The sequence below is a fragment of the Euprymna scolopes genome, chromosome 41 (assembly GCF_053919585.1).
Source record: "Euprymna scolopes isolate OS-2025 chromosome 41, ASM5391958v1, whole genome shotgun sequence".
Lineage (NCBI taxonomy): Eukaryota > Metazoa > Mollusca > Cephalopoda > Sepiida > Sepiolidae > Euprymna > Euprymna scolopes.
In genome coordinates, this window is record NC_136522.1 from 4,594,983 (window position 1) to 4,620,748 (window position 25,766).

A 25,766-nucleotide genomic window follows, 5' to 3' on the forward strand; every position below is an offset into this window, starting at 1 on the left:
AAGATCTTTTACATCTAGGGATCTCTACTGTGTGGGGGTGGAATTTAGCTGCCTGTCGGGTTTGTTGAGGGTGTCTACGTCGTGGGGGCACAAGTGTCTGCAGTTTGTCAGAGCATTCACCATTAAAATACTTGTAGAACAAGCAGAGGGACGCAACGTTTCGTCGATGGGACAGAGGCTGAAGCTTAGATGCCAGTTCAGGGCCTATCAGATTGGCGACTCTCTTTTGAATCTTGTCAAGGAGCGAGAGACTAGTAGCAGATGCACCAGCTCAAATGTGACAACAATACTCCATACATGGGCGAATGGTGGCCTTATAGAGGTACAGGATACTTTCAGGTGTCAGTAGTTTTCTAGCACGGTAGAGAGAGCCTACTTTTTTCGCAGCGGCGAAAATCTAATTTGTTTCAAAGTTTATGGATGGACTTTCCAACACTTAGAATACTACGTTTTTAGTGAAATCTTATTTTGGCCAGCGAATACTATGTTATTTTGAATATTTAGTCAGGGTTCACTTTTTAAGGAAAAGTATCCTCATGCCAGGTTGTTCTGACAAACCCGTGTACAGAGAGACCTTAGAGACTCGAGGATAGTGTCTAGTAGGCATTCAAGTTCTCTCCTATATATGTGTGTGTGTGTCATATAAAATGAATACAGGTACATCCAGGTTCCTCCTCACAAGAATATGATTGGTGGCTTAAGCTATAAATATCAACTGGCAAATCAACTTGGAGAGATGTCAAAAGATACAACAGAAGCCTCACACTAAAGGATAGCAAAGCAGCTTATTAGTTTATTACTCAAATAAGGTAGCCAAGAACACTCAGCTACTTCAAATGAATATATCATTTTTGCGGGACATATTAGAAATCAACAAGAACACATGTAAATTAAATAGAAATTAGAATCGTCCCATCAATAGTGTGTACATACCGTAAACACACATGTAAATTAGATAGCAAAATATGATTTTGCAAATAATATGAAAATAGAAGCAACTAAAATCAATACAACCACAAACACCCGTTCAGTAAAGCAGCTTATTAGATTATTATTCAAAAATACCCCAAACCACTCAGCTACTTCAAATGAGTATATTTTAAAAAAGTAAATATAAATAAAAGTTTGTTTTATAATGACATGTACATTTTGGAATTTCCAAATATTTTTTACTTACAATAATTTTCTGTACATATCCATGTGTTGAACATTTGAATGAACTTTGCTTATTTACTTAAAATGGATGACGTCATAAAGGAGAAATGATAGATTTATGACATCACATGATGACAGAAACAAGGAAAACCTCATTTGTCAGTAATGATAACAAATGCAGGTTCTGCCATACAGAATTAGAAAGTGTGAGTCATCTGATATCGAGTTGCAAGATTCTTTTGGGGGACAGCGACTACACAGCAAGCCATGATGGAGTATCTAAGTACCTCCACTGGACCATCTGTAAAAAATTAAACATCCAGTGTAGCAGCAAGTCCTGGGAACATCAACCTGAAAGAACAGTTGGAAATGACTTATATACCGTACATTACGACCATGTAATCCCTACAGCCACATATCTTAAAAATGCTGCTGTGAAACCCAACATAGTTATATGGAATAAGTCAGAAAAAGTGGCAAACTTGGTTTAAATGAGTCTCCCTAATGAGGGAGGTCTGAACAGAGCTGAAAGGGAGAAACAGACCAAATATCAAGGTCTCATGTATGATATGAAAAGAAACTGGAATTTTAGGGAGATATCAATCATACCAGTTATTATAGGTGACACAGGACTTATGAAGAAGAACCTGAAGTCCTACCTAACTAATATTCCTGGTGAACCAAGTGCAAAAGAGATCCAGACAACTGCACTTAAGGGAACAGCGAGGATACTAAAAAAAGCTCTTGGTTGGTTTCAATAAAAAGCAGGCAATGTTGGCAACTGGTTTGGCTGCCCCATACCCAGCGTTACAATACAATCTTAAAAGAAAAAAAGAAAAAAAAAAAAGAAAAAGAAAAATCCAATTCCCTGCACAGGCCATGATCGTCACTCGTGTTAGTCCAATTCAATCAGCAAAGAATTCCCATCCCAAGCAAAACCACAAGTCCAGTTTATAAATTAGACTAGCAGAGAGCGGCTGGCGTTACCCGGTCATAAAATATGCTGAAATATATTTTAATTCATGCAGATTTTGTATTTATCATTATAGTCAATTCTCTATTGATTATTATATTGTACCTGAACCTCCTTCCCTTGGCGTGGCTTGGTTGTAAAATCCGCTGAAATATATTTTAATTCATACAGACTTTGTATATATTATTCGAGTCAATTCTTTATCGATTATTATATAGCAGTGATTTATAATTTAATGACCAAATTTAATTCATAAAACAATGAGCTAAGAAGGCATATATTCATAAAAGAGATGTTATATGCGTTTAAAACGGAAGGTTTACAACAATATGAAAACATAGAATGTTTGTGAATATGTTTTTAATTCTTGTCAAAACAAGGGGATTCATGAGCTGAGGCATTAAAAGTCTGGATCGATTAATTAAGAGCTGTGAGTTTCAAGGGTCGGGAAAATCGTATTCAAATCTCTGCTCGATTAAATAAATTATCATTGATTGAAAGTTATTTATAAGCGTCAAGGTTCATTTGCTTTTATGTTTTTTTTTTTTTTTTTTTTTTTTTTTTACACAGTGATCACCACTTATCAAGGCCCGGAAGCCACTCAGGGATAAGGGTTATTGCAAGTACATCACGTTAGTGAGGAGATTTTATGAAGTGTTTAATTAGGGGGGCGGTTCATTAGGAATTTGTTAACATTAGACTTGAAGACATCCAAGTTGTAGTCCGGAGGGAAGCAGGCAGACGGAACAGAGTTCCACAGGCGTGCATGTTAGTAAGATTTTTCAGTGATAATGTTTGGGAATATTGTGATGAATAAAGTTTAACACATTGACAGACGATAACATCGATGAGTTTTGTGTGTTCGTTAGTTGGTTGTTTTATGGCATATCAACCCTTTTCAAGTTATTTAATGCTGAATTCAGTGATTTTAAAAAGAAAAAAAAATTATTTTTTGTATTATTATCCATCGGACTGCTGTTCTTATCTCGAGTGTGATTTTCACAACGTTTCGGTCGATGTAACTTCTGACCTTCTTCAGGTGTATCTTATCGAACTCAAGAATGTTTTTGTTGAACTCGGGAATTTGAACGGAATTTTGAGCGGAACCCTTTATTTACGTCACGTTAGAATTGTCCACAAGGACCTGTGGTTAGAGAACCACTGCGCCACAGGTCCTTGGAAATCAATTGTAAAAGTGGGAAAAATTAATTGTAAAAGTGATATTCTCCTGAAGCTTCAATCCTCAGTGTGGACGATTGAAAAAATACATTTGTGAATTACTTAGAACCTCTATTCAGTCATGGCTGATGGAACAAGAGCACGCTACACCCATGACGTAAATAAAGAGTTCTGCTCAAAATTCTGTCCAAATTTCTGAGTTCAGCAGAAACATTCCCAAGTTCGATAAGCAGAGATTACATCGACTGATACGTCGTGAAAATCGTACTCAAGATGAGAACAGCAGTCCGCTGTAGAATACAAATAACCAATCCTCATCTCAAAAATTCAGAAACGTCAAAAATTATTATGTTCTAGATTTTTTTGATTTTTTTTATATCTTCAAGTGCCTATTCATGGTGTTCGGTTCAGTTGTCTTGTTTTTTTATTATCAAAATCTTTTTGGGTTATGTTTTTTTTTTTTTAAATGGTAAAATTCAAAAGAAAAAAGAATTTGGGCTTCAAGATATTTATATCTTCAAATATTTATTCATGGGGTTTAGTTGAGTTGTTGTGTAGAGTTGTTATTTTTAATTTATTTTGAATTATTATCCTCATCTTTCTTAGTTGTTTTTTCACGACGTTTCGGCCAACTATTCCTCTGGCTTTCATCAGGTGTTAACCGCAATGGGATAGGAACTCCGAATCTCCTAACTGCATTCTCAGCAATTATTGCCATCCATAGTTGTTGTTGTCGTCGTCTCACCACGTTTTGGGCCAATAAGCCTCTGGCCGGCTTTGGGTAGGATCAAAACTGCTATCTTCAGACAATTCTCACCTGGAACCGTAGAGATTCAACATCTTTACCCACTGCACCACGGGCCCTGAAGAGCGATCAAGGTTGGATTTTTTTGGTCTTATAAATTCATGTTTATTTTATTATATGATCTTCCATGGTCGGGTCCGTACCAAATGGTATATATTATTTTTTTTTGTTTTGGAATTCATTATCGAGATGAGTATCATTTATTAATTTATTTATTTATTGCGGATTAATATTATGTTATTTTTGTTTTTTTTGTTTGTTTGCTGGATGAGATGTTTAACCAGAATATGGAACCTCGTTAATTTATTTAATGCAGGAAAAAAAAAAAAAAATTTTTTTAATATTTTTGAGAATAGTCAATTTACTCTTAAAAAAAAAAAAAAAAAAAAAAAAAAAAAGAGAATTTCGTCGAAGCAGTTGTTTTCGAAGATATTCTTGATATTGTTAGATTTTAAATATTGTTTTCTAGCGGTATCAAGTGCTCTACATTCTACGAAAAGATGGCTGACTACATTCTAGATATAATTACTTGTTCATTTGTTGATTTTCTAGGATCTCCATCCTTCCAGTATGGATTTGATTTGGTATAGTTCGTTATTTGTGTTGTTATTCCATTGTTGTTGCCATTTTGCATAAAATATTTGGTTGATTTTATGTTTAAAGTCAGTGTAGGGAATGTTAATTGTATCGGGGTTCAAGTTTAGGTCATAAAAGATTGCTCATAATTAAAATCATAAGCATTCTCTAGGTCATAAAAGATTGCTCATAGGTCCTCATTCCTGATAAATGCTTCCCTTACAGCTGTTTCTAGTCAGACTAGGTAATCGGTTGTACTTCTTTTATGATGGAATCCACATTGTAGGTTGGAGATAAAGTAGTTGAATTAAAAATACCAAACCAATCTTTCATTTATTATTCTCTCCATTATTTTTGTCGTAGGAAATGTTAATTGTATCGGGGGTTCAAGTTTAGAGCTGATTAAACTACTAAGTCAACTCTTCCATTTCCTTTTATTCCGATGTGGCTTGGAATCCAGTATATGATTATTTCTTTGTTTTTAGATAATGAGTTGATTCTGTTTAGTAGTTTGATGATTAGAGGTTTTTGAATTATTTGTTATTTAGTGATGTTAGAACAGGGAGTGAATCTGAAAATATTAATAATTTATGTCTATTTTTTCCAAGATATTGAAAGTGTGGCTGATGGCAACAACTTCAGCAGTAAAAATGAAACGTTCTGCTGGAAGGACCTTTTTGTAGAGTTGTTCTATTTGAAATGGCAGCGCATGGTATTCTGTGGTCTTTCGAGCCGCCAGTCAAAATTTGTAGATGATCAGGGTATTTCAGAAGAATATCACAGGTTTTTTTTTCTTGGTAGGTATTAGGATGGGTTTTCGGTTTTGGGAGTTTAATTTTAGAATTACTTTGGGTTTTTGGACAATCCAAGGTGGAGTTTCAGGTAGAATGTGTTCTTGGATATTTTCAACAGGCATTTCTGATTCCTGTAGTATTGATTTCATTCGAAGACTAAAAGGTTTTATAGCTTTCTTTTTATTTCAAATGACTCCTTATATCTTGGATTGAATGTAATTTCATATCCTGGATTATTTGGGCGTGCTTTTAATTTAGTGCAATATTGGGCACCCAGTTTGTGACTCCTTATATTTAAAGGAATCTCATTAGCCTCTGTATGAAGACTTTCAACTGGGAACATTCTAAACGCACCGGGTGCTAATCCTAGGTCTCCATGGCAGATTGGATCTAAAATCTTTAGCTAAAAGTTTCTTGCTGATTGGTATATGAAACTACTGTAATCTAGTTCAGATCTAATCGATGTCCAATAAAGTTTCATTAAAGTTTTCTGATCTGCTCCACATTGTGTGTGTGAGCTATCACATGTAGTAGTTATCAGCTTTTATGACAACTACTTTTTAGGTTCTTCAGGTGGGGGATGAATGTCAGTTTTTTTTATCAAATATTAATCCCAGAAATTTGTGTTCATCTACAGTGGGATTATCCTTATTCAGAGTTTCAGTGTAGGGCCGTTGCAAAGTTTTTGTTTATGACAAATGTATGCATTTAGTTTTTGATTATGACAAATGTATGCATTGAGTTTTTGATTATGACAAATGTATGCATTCAGTTTTTGATTATGACAAATGTATGCATTCAGTTTTTGATTATGACAAATGTATGCATTCAGTTTTTGATTATGACAAATGTATGCATTCAGTTTTTGTTTATGACAAATGTATGCATTCAGTTTTTGTTTATGACAAATGTATGCATTTAGTTTTTGTTTATGACAAATGTATGCATTTAGTTTTTGTTTATGACAAATGTATGCATTTATTTTTTTGTTTATGACAAATGTATGCATTTAGTTTTTGTTTATGACAAATGTATGCATTTAGTTTTTATTTATGACAAATGTATGCATTTAGTTTTTGTTTATGACAAATGTATGCATTTATTTTTTGTTTATGACAAATGTATGCATTTAGTTTTTGTTTATGACAAATGTATGCATTTAGTTTTTGTTTATGACAAATGTATGCATTTGTTTTTTTGTTTATGACAAATGTATGCATTTAGTTTTTGTTTATGACAAATGTATGCATTTAGTTTTTGTTTATGACAAATGTATGCATTTAGTTTTTGTTTATGACAAATGTATGCATTCAGTTTTTGATTATGACAAATGTATGCATTTATTTTTTTGTTTATGAAAAATGTATGCATTTAGTTTTTGATTATGACAAATGTATGCATTTATTTTTTTGTTTATGACAAATGTATGCATTTAGTTTTTGATTATGACAAATGTATGCATTTAGTTTTTGTTTATGACAAATGTATGCATTTAGTTTTTTGTTTATGACAAATGTATGCATTTAGTTTTTTGTTTATGACAAATGTATGCATTTAGTTTTTTGTTTATGACAAATGTATGCATTTAGTTTTTTGTTTATGACAAATGTATGCATTTAGTTTTTGTTTATGACAAATGTATGCATTTAGTTTTTGTTTATGATAAATGTATGCATTTATTTTTTGTTTATGACAAATGTATGCATTTATGTTTTTGTTTATGACAACTGTATGCATTTAGTTTTTGTTTATGACAACTGTATGCATTTAGTTTTTGTTTATGACAAATGTATGCATTTAGTTTTTGTTTATGACAAATGTATGCATTTATTTTTTGTTTATGACAAATGTATGCATTTATTTTTTGTTTATGACAAATGTATGCATTTATTTTTTGTTTATGACAAATGTATGCATTTATTTTTTGTTTATGACAAATGTATGCATTTATTTTTTTGTTTATGAACAAATGTATGCATTTATTTTTTGTTTATGACAAAATGTATGAATTTAGTTTTTGTTTATGACAAATGTATGAATTTAGTTTTTGTTTATGACAAATGTATGAATTTAGTTTTTGTTTATGACAAATGTATGCATTTATTTTTTGTTTATGACAAATGTATGCATTTAGTTTTTGTTTATGACAAATGTATGCATTTAGTTTTTGTTTATGACAAATGTATGCATTTAGTTTTTGTTTATGACAAATGTATGCATTTAGTTTTTGTTTATGACAAATGTATGCATTTAGTTTTTGTTTATGACAAATGTATGCATTTATTTTTTGTTTATGACAAATGTATGAATTTAGTTTTTTTTTATGACAAATGTATGCATTTAGTTTTTTGTTTATGACAAATGTATGCATTTAGTTTTTGTTTATGACAAATGTATGCATTTAGTTTTTGTTTATGACAAATGTATGCATTTAGTTTTTGTTTATGACAAATGTATGCATTTAGTTTTTGATTGGGAAAATCTACATCCATTTTCTTTTGCCCATTCATCCAGTTTGTTAAGGCATTGTTGGAGTTTGGACTCCTTCCTTCTGGCGTCAGGGAAAGTGGATCCAATGCGAACCCTAAAATTTTCGGTCAGATAAGAATATCTTTATAGTGTGAGTCTTTTAAATCAAGATTATGCATGTCTCATTATTCCATGATTGAAGTCATAAGCATTCTCTAGGTCATAAAAGATTGCTCATAATTAAAGTCATAAGCATCCTCTAGGCCCATAAAAGATTGCTCATAATTAAAGTCATAAGCATTCTCTAGGTCATAAAAGATTGCTCATAATTAAAGTCATAAGCATTCTTCTAGGTCATAAAAGATTGCTCCATAATTAAAGTCATAAGCATTCTCTAGGTCATAAAAAGATTGCTCATAATTAAAGTCATAAGCATTCTCTAGGTCATAAAAGATTGCTCATAATTAAAGTCATAAGCATTCTCTAGGTCATAAAAGATTGCTCATAATTAAAGTCATAAGCATTCTCTAGGTCATAAAAGATTGCTCATAGGTCCTCATTCCTGATAAATGCTTCCCTTACAGCTGTTTCTAGTCAGACTAGGTAATCGGTTCTACTTCTTTTATGATGGAATCCACATTATAGGTTGGAGATAAAGTAGTTTGAATTAAAAATACCAAACCAATCTATCATCTATTATTCTCTCCATTATTTTATACAAAACAGTTGGTTAATGAGATCCGTCTATAGTTTTGTGGGTTTTGAATTGTCTTTTCCTGGTTTCAGGATTGCTATTATTGTGGTTTGCCTCCATAAGTCTAGGAATTCGCCCTCTGTCCATAATTTGTGATAAGTTCTTAGTAGTAATTTAAGTGATTCTCTAAAGAGTTGGTGCAAGAATTCGTAATGGATTTCATCTGGTCTTACTGCTGTGTTGTGGGATCTTTTAATAGAATCTTTTAATTCGGTCAATCTAAGAAGTTTATTGTAATCTTTTAGGTTTTTCGATTTAAACTTTAGTTTGTATTGTTCGGCATTTTGTTTGTCAGAAAGACCATTCCAAATAAATTCAGAAAGTTTTCTGATTAGTCCAAAATCTAATTGGTTTTCATTCAGGATAGGTATGCGCATATGATGTGTGAACAAACGCGTTTATGCATTTTTGATTTTGTAGTGGTCGATATTTACACATTGACCACTACAAAACTATAAAAATAAAGAAGTAATTAACGCTCATTTTTTAAAGGAATATGCAAATTAGTTAACCTCCATGTAGTTGTTCGCATATCCGTGACTGAGTACATTAAAAAGTTTGTTTCAATGATTTTTAAATAGAAAAAATATCGATGTCAGTGTGAGAAGAAAGACTCAACTTTATAGATATACTAGCCTGGGTAACCGTCGTCACCCGGGTGTTTGAGGTGTGTGTTGAGGAAAAAAAAAAAAAAAAAAAAGTGGTAGTCGGCAGGCAGGCTCGAACCCGTACTGCAAAGGAGGAAAAGAATGTGAAAAAAAAACCTGACGTCTTTGCTGTTGCACCCATCACCAAGTGACGTAGGTTTAAATTAAGGCTAGACAGTCGAAAAGAGCAGATGACTTTCGAAAACATCGGCGAAAAAAGCGATTCCCTTTCCTATAAAAAAGTGCCCAGTTGCGGGTGAAGGAATTAATGTTTTTAGCCAATTTTTCGATATTTGTCATCCAAAGGGTCGAGCTTCAAAACAATACTGATCTCGTGAAAATCCGTTGCCTAGTTCAAAAGTTTTAGGCAGACATACAAACATACATTCAAACAGACAGGTGAAATTTATATGGTAGATGAACATATATTAAAAAAAATGTTTTCGCAATCAAAGTAACGAACAAATTATTAATCTTTAAAATCCATGAAACGACGCCATATTTAATTTTGATGCAAAAACAATTTTTCTTTTGAAATTAATTATTTTTTTCTATTTAATTAATCTATTCATCTATTATCTATAAAAGTGAGAATGTGTCCGAGGACACTTCTCAACCTATATACTCAACAAATTTTTTATCTACCGACTTGAAATTTGGTATACATGGTATTCAGACAGGTAGAAAACTTAATCAGTTTTCATCTCGAAACAAAAAAAAAAGGGCTGCTAAGGGGTTAAAATTGAAAAATTGGGACTTGGAGCGGAGGTCATCAGATTTTTATCTGTTTGCCAAATGTTTCACGCGGTGTGAAGACACGTTTTAAACATCATGGCAAGCTGATCTAATGTTTATCGTACTTGGAAAAATTGGTGTATCTACACATTGCTTTGCAAAAGGACATTTCATTAATTAACTATTTGTGTGTGTGTGGAAAAGAAATACAAGTAAACAATAGTCTCTGAACGAAGAATTTCAACAATTGAACAAAATGTAATTATAAGACTCCAAGATAAGATAAACCAGGGATCAAAACCGAGACAAAGACAAGAACAGAAAGGTTAGAATTACACAGATTGTAAGAGGTAGTGGTGGCGGTGGTGGTGGGGGTGGTAGCTGGAGGAGTCATGAACCAGATGAACTTCTGATAGGTCAATATTGATTAATTACCCTCTCTTCCCTCATTAAGGGATCGATACTCACAATGGCAATGTTGATTCAGCACGGTTGTCGATGTGGGAAGCTTGGTTATAAATGCGATCTGAAAAAAAGCAAAGGGAGACAATTCAGTTAAAAAAAAAAAAAAATCAGTTTCTTTAATGAAAACAACAAAATTCATAACCAAACTAGCAGGCTGCCTGGCATTGCCTGGTCATAAATTATGCATAAATATTATATTTTAATTCATGCAGATTTCTTAATATAGAGCTAATTATTATTCAATATATACAGGATGGAACGATCAAATTGTCGCCCTAAACGAAACAACACTGCAGCATTATTTTAAAACTTTTATTGAAAAAAAATCAATTCAGGTAGCTTGATTATGTAGTAGAGCTGATATCTATTACATGTAGCCGCCTTCAGCCTCAATCACCGCTTTGATATGGGCCCGGAACTGGAGGCATGCTTTTTCCACAAGCGCTGTTTGTAGCTCAGCTAATACCCATGACCTAGTAGTAATCATAATTTACAATTCAGCTATGACCTAGTAGTAATCATAATTTACAATTCAGCTATGACCTAGTAGTAATCATAATTTACAATTCAGCTATGACCTAGTAGTAATCATAATTTACAATTCAGCTATGACCTAGTAGTAATCATAATTTACAATTCACCTATGACCTAGTAGTAATCATAATTTACATTTCAGCTATGACCTAGTAGTAATCATAATTTACAATTCAGCTATGACCTAGTAGTAATCATAATTTACAATTCAGCTATGACCTAGTAGTAATCATAATTTACAATTCAGCTATGACCTAGTAGTAATCATAATTTATAATTCAGCTATGACCTAGTAGTAATCATAATTTACATTTCAGCTATGACCTAGTAGTAATCATAATTTATAATTCAGCTATGACCTAGTAGTAATCATAATTTACAATTCAGCTATGACCTAGTAGTAATCATAATTTACAATTCAGCTATGACCTAGTAGTAATCATAATTTACAATTCAGCTATGACCTAGTAGTAATCATAATTTACAATTCAGCTATGACCTAGTAGTAATCATAATTTACATTTCAGCTATGACCTAGTAGTAATCATAATTTATAATTCAGCTATGACCTAGTAGTAATCATAATTTACAATTCAGCTATGACCTAGTAGTAATCATAATTTACAATTCAGCTATGACCTAGTAGTAATCATAATTTACAATTCAGCTATGACCTAGTAGTAATCATAATTTACAATTCAGCTATGTCCTAGTAGTAATCATAATTTACAATTCAGCCATGACCTAGTAGTAATCATAATTTATATTTCAGCTATGACCTAGTAGTAATCATAATTTACAATTCAGCTATGACCTAGTAGTAATCATAATTTACATTTCAGCTATGACCTAGTAGTAATCATAATTTACAATTCAGCTATGACCTAGTAGTAATCATAATTTACAATTCAGCTATGACCTAGTAGTAATCATAATTTACATTTCAGCTATGACCTAGTAGTAATCATAATTTACAATTCAGCTATGACCTAGTAGTAATCATAATTTACAATTCAGCTATGACCTAGTAGTAATCATAATTTACAATTCAGCTATGACCTAGTAGTAATCATAATTTACAATTCACCCATGACCTAGTAGTAATCATAATTTATATTTCAGCTATGACCTAGTAGTAATCATAATTTGCAATTCAGCTATGACCTAGTAGTAATCATAATTTACAATTCAGCTATGACCTAGTAGTAATCATAATTTACATTTCAGCTATGACCTAGTAGTAATCATAATTTACAATTCAGCTATGACCTAGTAGTAATCATAATTTACAATTCAGCTATGACCTAGTAGTAATCATAATTTACAATTCAGCCATGACCTAGTAGTAATCATAATTTATATTTCAGCTATGACCTAGTAGTAATCATAATTTACAATTCAGCTATGACCTAGTAGTAATCATAATTTACAATTCAGCTATGACCTAGTAGTAATCATAATTTACATTTCAGCTATGACCTAGTAGTAATCATAATTTACAATTCAGCTATGACCTAGTAGTAATCATAATTTACAATTCAGCTATGACCTAGTAGTAATCATAATTTACAATTCAGCTATGACCTAGTAGTAATCATAATTTATAATTCAGCCATGACCTAGTAGTAATCATAATTTACAATTCAGCCATGACCTAGTAGTAATCATAATTTACATTTCAGCTATGACCTAGTAGTAATCATAATTTACATTTCAGCTATGACCTAGTAGTAATCATAATTTACAATTCAGCCATGACCTAGTAGTAATCATAATTTACAATTCAGCTATGACCTAGTAGTAATCATAATTTACAATTCAGCTATGACCTAGTAGTAATCATAATTTATAATTCAGCCATGACCTAGTAGTAATCATAATTTACAATTCAGCCATGACCTAGTAGTAATCATAATTTACAATTCAGCTATGACCTAGTAGTAATCATAATTTACAATTCAGCCATGACCTAGTAGTAATCATAATTTATAATTCAGCTATGACCTAGTAGTAATCATAATTTACAATTCAGCTATGACCTAGTAGTAATCATAATTTATAATTCAGCCATGACCTAGTAGTAATCATAATTTACAATTCAGCTATGACCTAGTAGTAATCATAATTTACAATTCAGCTATGACCTAGTAGTAATCATAATTTATAATTCAGCCATGACCTAGTAGTAATCATAATTTACAATTCAGCCATGACCTAGTAGTAATCATAATTTACATTTCAGCTATGACCTAGTAGTAATCATAATTTACATTTCAGCTATGACCTAGTAGTAATCATAATTTACATTTCAGCTATGACCTAGTAGTAATCATAATTTACAATTCAGCTATGACCTAGTAGTAATCATAATTTACAATTCAGCTATGACCTAGTAGTAATCATAATTTACAATTCAGCCATGACCTAGTAGTAATCATAATTTATATTTCAGCTATGACCTAGTAGTAATCATAATTTACAATTCAGCTATGACCTAGTAGTAATCATAATTTACAATTCAGCTATGACCTTGTAGTAATCATAATTTACAATTCAGCCATGATCTAGTAGTAATCATAATTTATATTTCAGCTATGACCTAGTAGTAATCATAATTTATATTTCAGCTATGACCTAGTAGTAATCATAATTTACAATTCAGCTATGACCTAGTAGTAATCATAATTTACAATTCAGCTATGACCTAGTAGTAATCATAATTTACAATTCAGCTATGACCTAGTAGTAATCATAATTTACAATTCAGCTATGACCTAGTAGTAATCATAATTTACAATTCAGCTATGACCTAGTAGTAATCATAATTTACAATTCAGCTATGACCTAGTAGTAATCATAATTTACAATTCAGCTATGACCTAGTAGTAATCATAATTTACAATTCAGCTATGACCTAGTAGTAATCATAATTTACAATTCAGCTATGACCTAGTAGTAATCATAATTTACAATTCAGCTATGACCTAGTAGTAATCATAATTTACATTTCAGCCATGACCTAGTAGTAATCATAATTTACAATTCAGCTATGACCTAGTAGTAATCATAATTTACAATTCAGCTATGACCTAGTAGTAATCATTATTTACAATTCAGCTATGTCCTAGTAGTAATCATAATTTACAATTCAGCTATGTCCTAGTAGCAATCATGAATTACAATTTAATCATGACCTAGTGGTAATCATAATTAAAAAAAAAATTTTTATTCAATTTTCACCCCAAACAAGGCACAGTACCACTTTGAAGTAGGGGGCTACTATCAGGGACATAAGTTGTGAGGATATTATGAAGGGAGATGAGCAACAAGTTGTTTGTCCACATTAAACCTGAACTTCTGCATGTCAGTTAATATGAGAAAGCAGAATCCCAGAAGGGAGTTCCAAAGTCTTAATTTACAATTCAATCATGACCTAGTAGTAATAATAATTTATAATTTAACCATGACCTCTTGGTAATTATAAATTACAATTTAACCATGACCCAGTGGTAATTTTAATTTACAATTCAACGATAATCTAGTGGTAGTTATAGTTTACAATTCAATCCTCAGTGGGGTTAATATCAAGAATACAATTGCAAATAATCATGTTGACACACTTGTTCCTGTTGGTAAGCAACGTTGAACCTGGTCAGTATTAAATGGGTGACCATTTGGGACTTCCAGGTGCTGTATGTGCTCTCCGCTTATATCAGCATTGCTTCCAGTCATCCTGGACTTATCCTTGCCACTGGACTTTTGGAGATTGCACAACCTTTGCCTCACAATTACAAGCGAACTATCCCTACGGAGGGTACCTTTTGTCTTCTGAAACTGAACAGAGTCACCGACCAAGAATTGCAAATAATCTAAACAAGTTTGTTAAATTTTTTAGATGAGGATCGACAATTTCTATTGTTCAGACTACTGTTCTCATCTTGAGTGTTCTTCTCAGGATGTTTCGGATGATGTAACCTTTGACCTTCCTTCTGGTGTATCTTTTCAAACTCGAGAATCTTCATATCAAACTCTGGGAATCTCCACAGAATTTTGAACAGAACACTGAACGTTTTAATCCACGGAGGTAGCATGCTCTTGTTTCATCATGCTTCCATGGCTACCAGCCTCCAGCTATGTAAAGAAATTTTTACTAAAAAAGATTTTTAAAAAATCGTCGTCACTGAAATGGGCTGAGAAGATAAAGTTTGATACTGATAAGTTTTTTCTGACAGCCTAAGACTCTAACAGGTGGTGGATTTTTGTTTTTAAGCATGTGGTGAAGCTCTCTGCTATATATGCACCTAAATCAAGTATTTTGAACCAGAAAATTGTTGAGCATTTAACGTACAAACGATGATGGTTTGTGGAGAGAAGTTTCAGACGATGTTAGAATCAGACTTGTTACTTTCCAAAGAATCAGAGAGTTTGAATATCATAAGATTTTAAAGTTTTTAAAAAGCCGATCATTTTCTGTAAGCTGTCGGAATATGCTGAGGCAGCATTCACGGAAAAATGGGTTGTTTTCTGCATAAGCAGCACTTTTTCTGTTGACTAATTTCAAGTATCCTTCATTATTTAGGCATATGATATTTGTGCCGTTTTAACCACACCCTCATATGGTGCCAAATATCCGGATACAAAAAACATTCTTGTAGCAGAACCAAAGAATGAAATAGATATTTCAAAATTTAGTAACATGGTATGCCAAAAACTTGGTTTTAGAATTAAATTTTTTTAGTGCCCCGAAAAAAGGAGGGTGGACCTGTAAATTCACCCTTGTCCGTTTGGCCGGCCGTTTGTTTCTCCACACTTTTTTCAATAACTACGCTTTGGAATTTTTTGAAATTTTGCACAAACATTAAACATGAATATGAGTAAAAAAGTAACAGAACGGATTTTCCAAGAAAACTCCGGTTGGCCTCCTAGGAGTGCCTTTTGGGTTAAAAATGGCTAAAATTGACACTTTTCTGCTTATTAAAAAAAAAAAAAAAAAAAAAAAATTTGATGCCTTGGATTTTTATAAAACTTTCTGAAAAGTTGTAACTAACTGATTTCTATATAATTTTGTTTGTCTATACTTTGTGATAACTCTTGGGTGTGCCCCAGGGACTCTTTTAAGGCGAATAAAAACACTCCATTTTTGGGACTATTTTACCATATTTGTCCACAATTTTCTGTGTATGTCTATTTAGCAGTTTTGCATGGTGTTGAACTCAAATTTAAATATGTTAAGGCCTTGAGACTTTTGGGCTAGATGGAGGCAGGGGAATGATGGACTTAGTCATTTCTTTTTTTTTTTTTGCATGATGCAGAACTCAAATTTACACAAGTTAAGACACCTAAAACTGCACCACTTGTTCATTTTCACAAGGATTCACCTGGACCTTTTGGGACTAAACCTAGTCATTTTTTATGCCTTGTTCACTGTGCACTCACGGGGGACCATGCATGCTTCACTTGTTTTTATTAAAATAAAGACATTTTAAATGTGTAATTACTCTCTAAGAATGATTTGTAAGTTTGAAAAAAAAAATTATGGGAGGTGATGGTGATACAGCTTGTCGACTTAGGTTTCCCCAAGTTCAAATCCTTTTTGTTCCACAAAAATGACTTACTTAGGATGTTGGCAACCTTCAAGTGGTTGCTTCTGTGATCCTAGATGTCTTTCAAGAACAAATTCTGACAAGAAGAATATCGGGGAAACCAATGCCAACAATAGAATCTTCAGATTCATATAGTATGAGGATTGAAATTTATATTTGTACTAGCCAAAACACCTGGCATTGCCCAGGACTGAATGAGGATTCCTGCTATGCACGTATCACACACAGTATTGTTTTTACTGCCACTTATAGAGTTCGGAGAAACTGAAATGTTAGAAACTCACTGAATTAGCATAACAGCAGCGGCATCTAACATATGCAAATGGCCATGCCATGGTGCGAGGTGACGTCACAGCAGAGGAAAAGGAAGGAAAGAATAGCAGGGAGATTTTTTTTTTTTAAACCATGTGGCAGCAACAGCAACTTTTAAGCACATGTTGGTGCGAGAGGAACTTTTAAAACACTATGCAATCTGAATTTTTAACAAAAAAATGATTGGACGACCGTGTGCCATTAGTTGGTTGGTTGGTTGTTTTTGTTTTACGGTATATCAACCCTTTTTGGGTTATTTAATGCCGAATCCAAAGATTTTGAAGAAAAATTTTTTTAATAGAATATATTTGTTGTTTTCACGTCGGTTTCTATTTAACCCATAGTTGGGACCCTAACAGGTGCTACCACTCCGGGTCAGAGTGGACCTGGGAGCAATGGTAATTAAAGGGTGGCTCCCCACTGGATATAGTTTAAGGTCATATCCAGGACCCCCATTGAGGGACTTTCACCCTCTGCAGGGGGGCAGTCGATGTATTCTAATGCCCCACCGACAGGGCCAAAAAAATGATTGGATGACCATGTGCCATAGGGCAAGCTGTGGACATAGCAGCTGGTTGTAGCTGTGGACTGGGAAACGGGTAATTGAACCAAGAGAAATGTAGGGATATTGTCACTGGCTTGGAAAATTATGTGTCCGTATTTTGGTGATAAAATGACCGTTAATAAATGCCTTTTGTTTCAAAAAATTCCTCAAATTCCTTTCCTTTGTTACTGTCTCTGCATACATGTTGCGTCTGAGTGAACGTGTAATGGCTACATTACATTAGTGGCTTAAATTTCATTATCGTCAGATAAGGAAGAACCGGAGATTAGAGTATATTCTAGCACCATTCATGGAGATGTTAGAGTAGAGAAAGACTGGCAATATCTTTTCTGTGAGAAACATTATCCCTCGCTAGATTTCAAATCAATCTTGTACTTTCAGGAAAAGAAAAAAATTCTGTAGCCGGCATTTCTCCAAAGGTGGCAGCACTACTCAATCTTGGATCATATCTGACTTTTATACAGGTGCTTTCTGGAGTATAACGTACCAAAGTGATATTCACCTTAGACGACGAAGGAAGTTTCATGGGAATATCACAAATTCACAAATGCTACCCTGTCACTTTTATATTCCTATCAGGGGAGATGACATTAGGATTGGGAAAGTTTTGCATAGAAGTATCAACATCCTATTTACAGCACCTGGTATTCCCAAATGCTTACCTATCTGATATTGACCAGGCTCAACCTTGCTTAACTTTGCTGATCTAACAAAAACCAGTATGTCTGCATGATCATGCTGTATATTTTCAGGAGCAATAGAATGATTCAATCATTTTTCCAGCAACTTTGGTAGCCGATATGTTTTTTTTTAATTTTTATTTTTGACAATTTTAAACGGAATGAAAATTTGAAACTACAAATTTTCATAAGATTTAGAAATAGTATGAAAAAAATTGTTTTTTAAGTGGAATATTTCAGGAATGCAACGAAGCCATTCTTGCCTGTGCATTCTAAGAATGAAGATATATTTTATACAGAGGACGTACATTTCTAAATATATTAGGAACAGCATGGAATTGGTAGATTGAAGATTATAAACCAAGAAAAAGATTTAGTACAAAAAAAAAAAAAAAAAAAAAAAATGAAAGATATTTTCATAAATATTGATTTGTAGCAGAGCCTGCATTTTCATCGTTGGACACGGATGAAAGATGCTGAATAATAGTCATCAACATCGCAAAGAATCAGAAAAACAATATTCTGTTTGTTGCACGGCATATCAACCATTTCCACGTTTTTGTAAAAGACTTTGGAGATGAAGAATAAAAGGAGACAGATAAATTTTTTTTTATTAATTTATTTATTGCGGACTATTACCCTCATCTTTCTTAGATGTTGTTTCACAACGTTTCGGCCAACTATTCCTCTGACCTTCATCAGGTGGTAACCGAGATGGGATAGGAACTCCGAATCTCCTAACTGCATTCTCAGCAATTACTACCATCCATAGTTGTTGTCATTTTACTACGTTTTGGCCAAGTAAGAAAACCAGCTCCCCACAAAAAGGGAGTATCCAAATGAATAGCAATTGTCTTATATGAGGGGTTTCCCCCAGATTGATTAAAGCTGATTGCTTTCTGGACGTCCCAGCACAAAAGGTCGGGAAGCTGCCTTCACTTTCGATTCAGTTTTGCTTTTATACGAAAAAGCCGAACAAGCACACGAGAGGAAGGAATAGCGTGAATTTCATAAAAGTCGATCAAAAATAACGTCCCTTCACGAATTGTAGATATTATGATCTAGGGAGCATATAAAAAGTTGTAAAACATAGTACCCCCTACCAGAACCCCAGCGAAAAAAGCCTGTGCTGGACACACAAAAACATGCATAGCCGTTTTGCCTTTTCTAAGGTGACAATTTTATTGTTCCACCCTTTAGTAATGATTGGTGGGGGTACCCGGTGTTGCCCGGGTGTTTCGAGGTGTGCGTGCTCTTAAATCAAAAAAAAAAAAAACAGGGGGGGGGGATGTTTTGGTAATTAGGTAGAATCGAACCCGAAGCCCTGAGGCGAAGTTTGAAAATAAAATCGGCCAGCCAGAATGAGTTACTGAAAGATGTTTGAATTTATTTAAGTAAGAAACAAATTGACAGGTGAGCGCACGGAAGTCGTCGAGCGTTACGACATAATCATAATGGGGGGTAATCAAAACATAAGAATAAGCGAAGTAAATATTTTTAAATATTAAATAGTAAATTATTAAATATTTTATATAAAATACATGTTAAAACTTTAAAAAATCAAAAAAACATAGAAAAAAACTAACGTAAGGCAAACGAACGATGTTAAATGTAAAAATTGGAAAAACAAAAAAGAAAACAGAAAAAGGAACGTTAAAACTTCTTTAAAAAAATCTGAAAAATAAAAAAAAAAACACGTGAAAAATTGCTTAAATAACCCTGTTTCAATATTAAAATTTAAAAAAAAAAAAAAAAAAAAAAAAAAAAAAGACATCGCACACCACGATTCGAACCAAAAACCTTTAGATAATGAGGCCGCGCACTCTAAGCAACTGAGCTAAGACAAAAAACGTAAGTATGAGGATCGAACCCGAACTGTTGAGGCAAAGTTGTAAATTAAAGTGTGACGATTGCCCCACGCTTGAATTTATTTAATTACTTGGATTTGGCAGGTGCCCGTTTTAATGAGTTAATGAGGTCAAGTCTGACTGCGGGATAGTATTTCATTTACTGCTGAATGCTTCCCCCCCCCCAAGATGTTATAGGAAAAAGACTAACCCACATGCGGCAAGCGACAAATGTTGAATATTTATCTTCCCGAAATCGAGCAAATTAAATAGACAGGCGAGCTTCGTTGTTAACTGTGAGATATTACGATTTATATGTGATATAAAAAGTTTTAAAAAGTTGTGAACCGACCGACTGCTTCTCTGAAAAAAGCCTTTTGTAGACATACAGAAAAAGCGAACACACATACAAACATACATACATTTTCGCTTTTATATATATATATATATATATATATATATAGATATATATATATATATATATAGATGACTTGCATTAAAGTGTAAAGTACAAAAGTCAAGTATCATGCTTCAATTGTGCTCCAAACAGAAACATTCACGTTGAACATACCTAGCTTATCAAAGAACCTACTGTTGATTTTATATGCCTGGCCTTACTGCTTGTGCAGTGATAATGGCTTGAATTTAAGTTTAAAATGAAAAAGTCAAGTATCATGGTACAATTGTGTTCTAAACAAAAACATTCATTTCGAACGTGCCCCTGTCATATCAAAGAACTTATGCCGGGCCTTTCTGCTAGTGCAGTAATAAAACTTTTCAAATGCACTTACGATGTTACGCGGTACAAGGTGTTAATTTTGGTCAAAATCGCCTGTTCCTTCTTCCATTTGATTATCGATTTTTAGCGAAGATATTCCAATACAAAACCTATCTAAAAACACTGCCAGATACATAAAGTACCTTTGAGTGAAACTTTCATAAAAATCGGCCCAGCCGTTTTCGAGTCCATAAGGAATGAACTCTCACACACACAAAGTTTGTTTTATATGATAGTAGGGATTGAATAGAGTCATTTTGGTAAAAATTGTTTTACTTCAAGCTCTTAATATTTTCAAATATTTATTCATGGCGTTTTCTGGCACTTCAATCCTTTTTAAGTAAAAGCTTTTATGCTTTGTGCCTTTTCTGTTCACCTAAAACAAGGCACGTAAGGGGCTACTATTTGAGACCAAAGAAACTGTGGAGAGTTGAGCAGCAAGATCAGGGCTCTACATTGCGAGTGAAACAGTCGCATTTGCAAGTGAGTTTTCAAAGTGGCGACTAGAAATAATGAAATGCTTATCGATTGCATTTCTTTCACTGACAATCTTCCAAAGCACTACTGAGTGAAAAATATCTTTTCAACATTTTTTTTTTAATAAAACAAAGTTAAATTATGCAAACAATAAAAGTTTAATAGAAAAATATATTTTTTATTTTTTTAACGAAAACTGTTTAAAAGAATCTCCGAAGAAATTACAATGTTTATACCTTCAAGTATAAACATAAAATTTGTTGTAAATTTAGAATTACACTTATTTTAAAAAAAATAAAGAATGATGTACATACTCGTCACAGAACGAACATGTCATATTCTAAAAATCATGTAGGTTTGGCTAGTAAACGAAAATATTTAGTTGTCAAAGGCCAATTAAAGATAAATTTGTCCATAGAGCCCTGAAGATCTTTTTCAAAGAAATCATAAACATTTTTTTCTTTCTTTGTGCGCGCGCGCGTTTTTTATTTATTTTTTATTTTTTTTAAGTATAGGGCAATTTCTAGGCAACCACCGAAAGCAAAATGAAACAGATATTTCAACAGTGCATATATAGTATACTTGAATCGACGAAATTTAATTGCTTTCAATTGGTCGGATTTTTCTTCTGACTCAAAGATTGACGATTTAACCGAGAAAAGATAACGGTAACAAAATGAAGCCATTTTGAAGGGAAATAGACCAGCCATAATCAAGCGACTTCCTAAACAATTTCCTCTTCAACCAAATTAGTTGGCGGGAAAAGTAACACGGCATGCACTTTTTTTTTTTTTTTTAATTTTTTTTTTTTTTTATTCGGTTTCGGAATTTTGGAGATGAAGATTGATAATTTGTATTTTATGAAATACTGTTCTCATTATAAGCATTATTCTCATAAGGTTTCGGCCGATGTAACCTCCAACCTTTCCCGGGTGCATTTTATCAATCTCAAAAAGGTGCTTGTTAAGATAGGCGACAAATCAATTGTTTAAATATGTCGTTTTAAGCAAAAATCAGTATTAGGTATTTTCACCCATGCTTGCGCTCAGTCTTGAAAGACAAAGGATACCCCCTGTAGGGACAGTAGCGCGTGTAATTGTGAGGCAAGGGTTGCGCAATACCCAATCACATCTCTACAGAATCGGCACTGTTTGAGTCCAGTGGCAAGGAAAAGACCAGGGCGACTGGAAACAATGCCGAGATAAGCGGAGAGCACATACAGCACTTGAAAGTCCCAAATGGTCACTCATTTAGTACTGACCAGGTTCAATGTTGCTTAACTTCGGTGATCCAGTGGGAACTGATGCATCAACGTGATTATGGCGATTCTACCTAATTACCAAAACATTTTTTACCCCCCCCCCCCGTTTCTTTTTGATTTAAGAGCGCACACACCTCGAAACACCTGCCCAACGCCGGGTACCCCCACTAGTTAATATATATATATATATATACACGAGTTACAGGCAAGCTTGTGAAGTTAGTAAGGACAGTCAATTCTTAGGATTCCAACAGTATTTTTCTGTGTTGCACTTGAGTTTCAAACAGCGTTTTCGTTAGTGTACCGTTAATGTCTACTAATGTTCAGAGTGAATAAACTGGTCTGAAGAACATTTTTTTTTTCCTTACACTTTCCAATTGATCCGGTCACCAGGTAAAATCCCCTTAATAAACTACCACGGTCGCCATCTTGTCATATTTTTATAGCAACTTCACTCTTCTCTGAATCTTGTCATATTTAGATTGAAGCAGTCAATTTGTTCGCAGCTTGTGAAATATTTCTGCTTGACCAATTTTCAGATGCGAATAAAACTTTTGAGTAGATGCAGGTGATACCAGAGAATTGTGACCAAGAGATATTTTTTTTTTTTTTTTATTTTAAGCAAAGTTGCATGGGACTTATCTCAGTTTTTTTTGTGTCTTTAACGTTAATTATTTTTAAATGAATAATATTTCATGGTTTTATGAAATCAAGTAATACTTCATGGTTTTATTAAATCAAGTAATACTTCATGGTTTTATGAAATCAAGTAATATTTCATGGTTTTATGAAATGAAGTAATATTTCATGGTTTTATCAAATGAAGTAATACTTCATGGTTTTATGAAATCAAGTAATATTTCATGGTTTTATCAAATGAAGTAATACTTCATGGTTTTATGAAATCAAGTAATATTTCATGGTTTTATCAAATGAAGTAATACTTCATGGTTTTATGAAATCAAGTAATATTTCATGGTTTTATCAAATGAAGTAATACTTCATGGTTTTATGAAATCAAGTAATATTTCATGGTTTTATCAAATGAAGTAATACTTCATGGTTTTATCAAATGAAGTAATACTTCATGGTTTTATCAAATGAAGTAATACTTCATGGTTTTATGAAATCAAGTAATATTTCATGGTTTTATCAAATGAAGTAATACTTCATGGTTTTATGAAATCAAGTAATATTTCATGGTTTTATCAAATGAAGTAATACTTCATGGTTTTATGAAATCAAGTAATATTTCATGGTTTTATCAAATGAAGTAATACTTCATGGTTTTATGAAATCAAGTAATATTTCATGGTTTTATCAAATGAAGTAATACTTCATGGTTTTATGAAATCAAGTAATATTTCATGGTTTTATCAAATGAAGTAATACTTCATGGTTTTATCAAATGAAGTAATACTTCATGGTTTAATCAAATGAAGTAATACTTCATGGTTTTATCAAATGAAGTAATATTTCATGGTTTTATCAAATCAAGTAATATTTCATGGTTTTATCAAATGAAGTAATACTTCATGGTTTTATGAAATCAAGTAATATTTCATGGTTTTATCAAATGAAGTAATACTTCATGGTTTTATCAAATGAAGTAATACTTCATGGTTTTATCAAATGAAGTAATACTTCATGGTTTTATCAAATGAAGTAATACTTCATGGTTTTATCAAATGAAGTAATATTTCATGGTTTTATCAAATGAAGTAATATTTCATGGTTTTATCAAATGAAGTAATATTTCATGGTTTTATCAAATGAAGTAATACTTCATGGTTTTATCAAATAAAGTAATACTTCATGGTTTTATGAAATCAAGTAATACTTCATGGTTTTATCAAATGAAGTAATACTTCATGGTTTTATGAAATCAAGTAATATTTCATGGTTTTATCAAATGAAGTAATACTTCATGGTTTTATCAAATGAAGTAATACTTCATGGTTTTATCAAATGAAGTAATACTTCATGGTTTTATCAAATGAAGTAATACTTCATGGTTTTATCAAATGAAGTAATACTTCATGGTTTTATCAAATCAAGTAATACTTCATGGTTTTATGAAATCAAGTAATACTTCATGGTTTTATGAAATCAAGTAATACTTCATGGTTTTATGAAATCAAGTAATACTTCATGGTTTTATGAAATCAAGTAATATTTCATGGTTTTATCAAATGAAGTAATACTTCATGGTTTTATCAAATGAAGTAATACTTCATGGTTTTATGAAATCAAGTAATATTTCATGATTTTATCAAATGAAGTAATACTTCATGGTTTTATCAAATGAAGTAATACTTCATGGTTTTATCAAATGAAGTAATACTTCATGGTTTTATCAAATGAAGTAATACTTCATGGTTTTATCAAATGAAGTAATACTTCATGGTTTTATCAAATGAAGTAATACTTCATGGTTTTATGAAATCAAGTAATATTTCATGGTTTTATCAAATGAAGTAATACTTCATGGTTTTATCAAATGAAGTAATACTTCATGGTTTTATCAAATGAAGTAATACTTCATGGTTATATCGAAGATAAAGTCTTTAAGTATGGTTTATTCAACGAAAACAAAAAAAATTCCAACATTTTTTGAAGCGATTATATATAATCAATGTGCAAAATGATAATTAAAAAAATAAAAATGGTAATTTTAGAGTTTCCTTTCATAAAATTTTAAAACTTATATTCATCCAGAACAAGGTATATTACCACTGAAATGTAAGGGGCTACTGTCAATTAAGGGCATCCTAAGTGGAGAGTTGTGCAGCCAGATTCTTGTTAACATTACATTTAAATATCTCTATATTGGTACAGTCAATGGACCAAGAACCGGAGAAGGAATTTAAAAAATAAATATTTTTGAAGGTGGGGAAAAAAAACTATTAGAGTAGAAAGCTTTCCAGCATGTAAAACGACGAGATTCTATGTAAAATGATCATCTCCATCCTGACCAGCTAAGTTTAATGATCACCCACTTCCAAAGTAAAAAGATAGGAAAAAATTGAGAATGGGGTGAGTTCTAAGGTTAAGTTTAGACATATTATTGAGAAATGTGAGGGAACCCGAGCATTTTAAAACAAATACCAATAATAATAAAAATTGTAAATACTGACACAAACCATAAAAATGTTGA

The 25,766-nt window shown here is 32.5% G+C and overlaps 1 protein-coding gene across 3 annotated transcripts in view; it reads right to left on the minus strand.

Annotated features, from left to right (window-relative positions):
- Positions 1–25,766, minus strand: part of LOC145266314 (uncharacterized) — a 516,717-nt gene that overhangs the window by 268,559 nt on the left and 222,392 nt on the right. For 2 of the 3 annotated variants that reach the window (XR_013864698.1, XM_080121873.1), the window contains exon 2: positions 10,556–10,613. The gene's annotated coding sequence lies outside the window, so the exon portion shown is untranslated. Of the gene's footprint in view, positions 1–1,177; positions 1,218–10,555; positions 10,614–25,766 lie in introns of those variants that run through there. The other variant, XM_080121872.1, reaches the window with a different exon arrangement.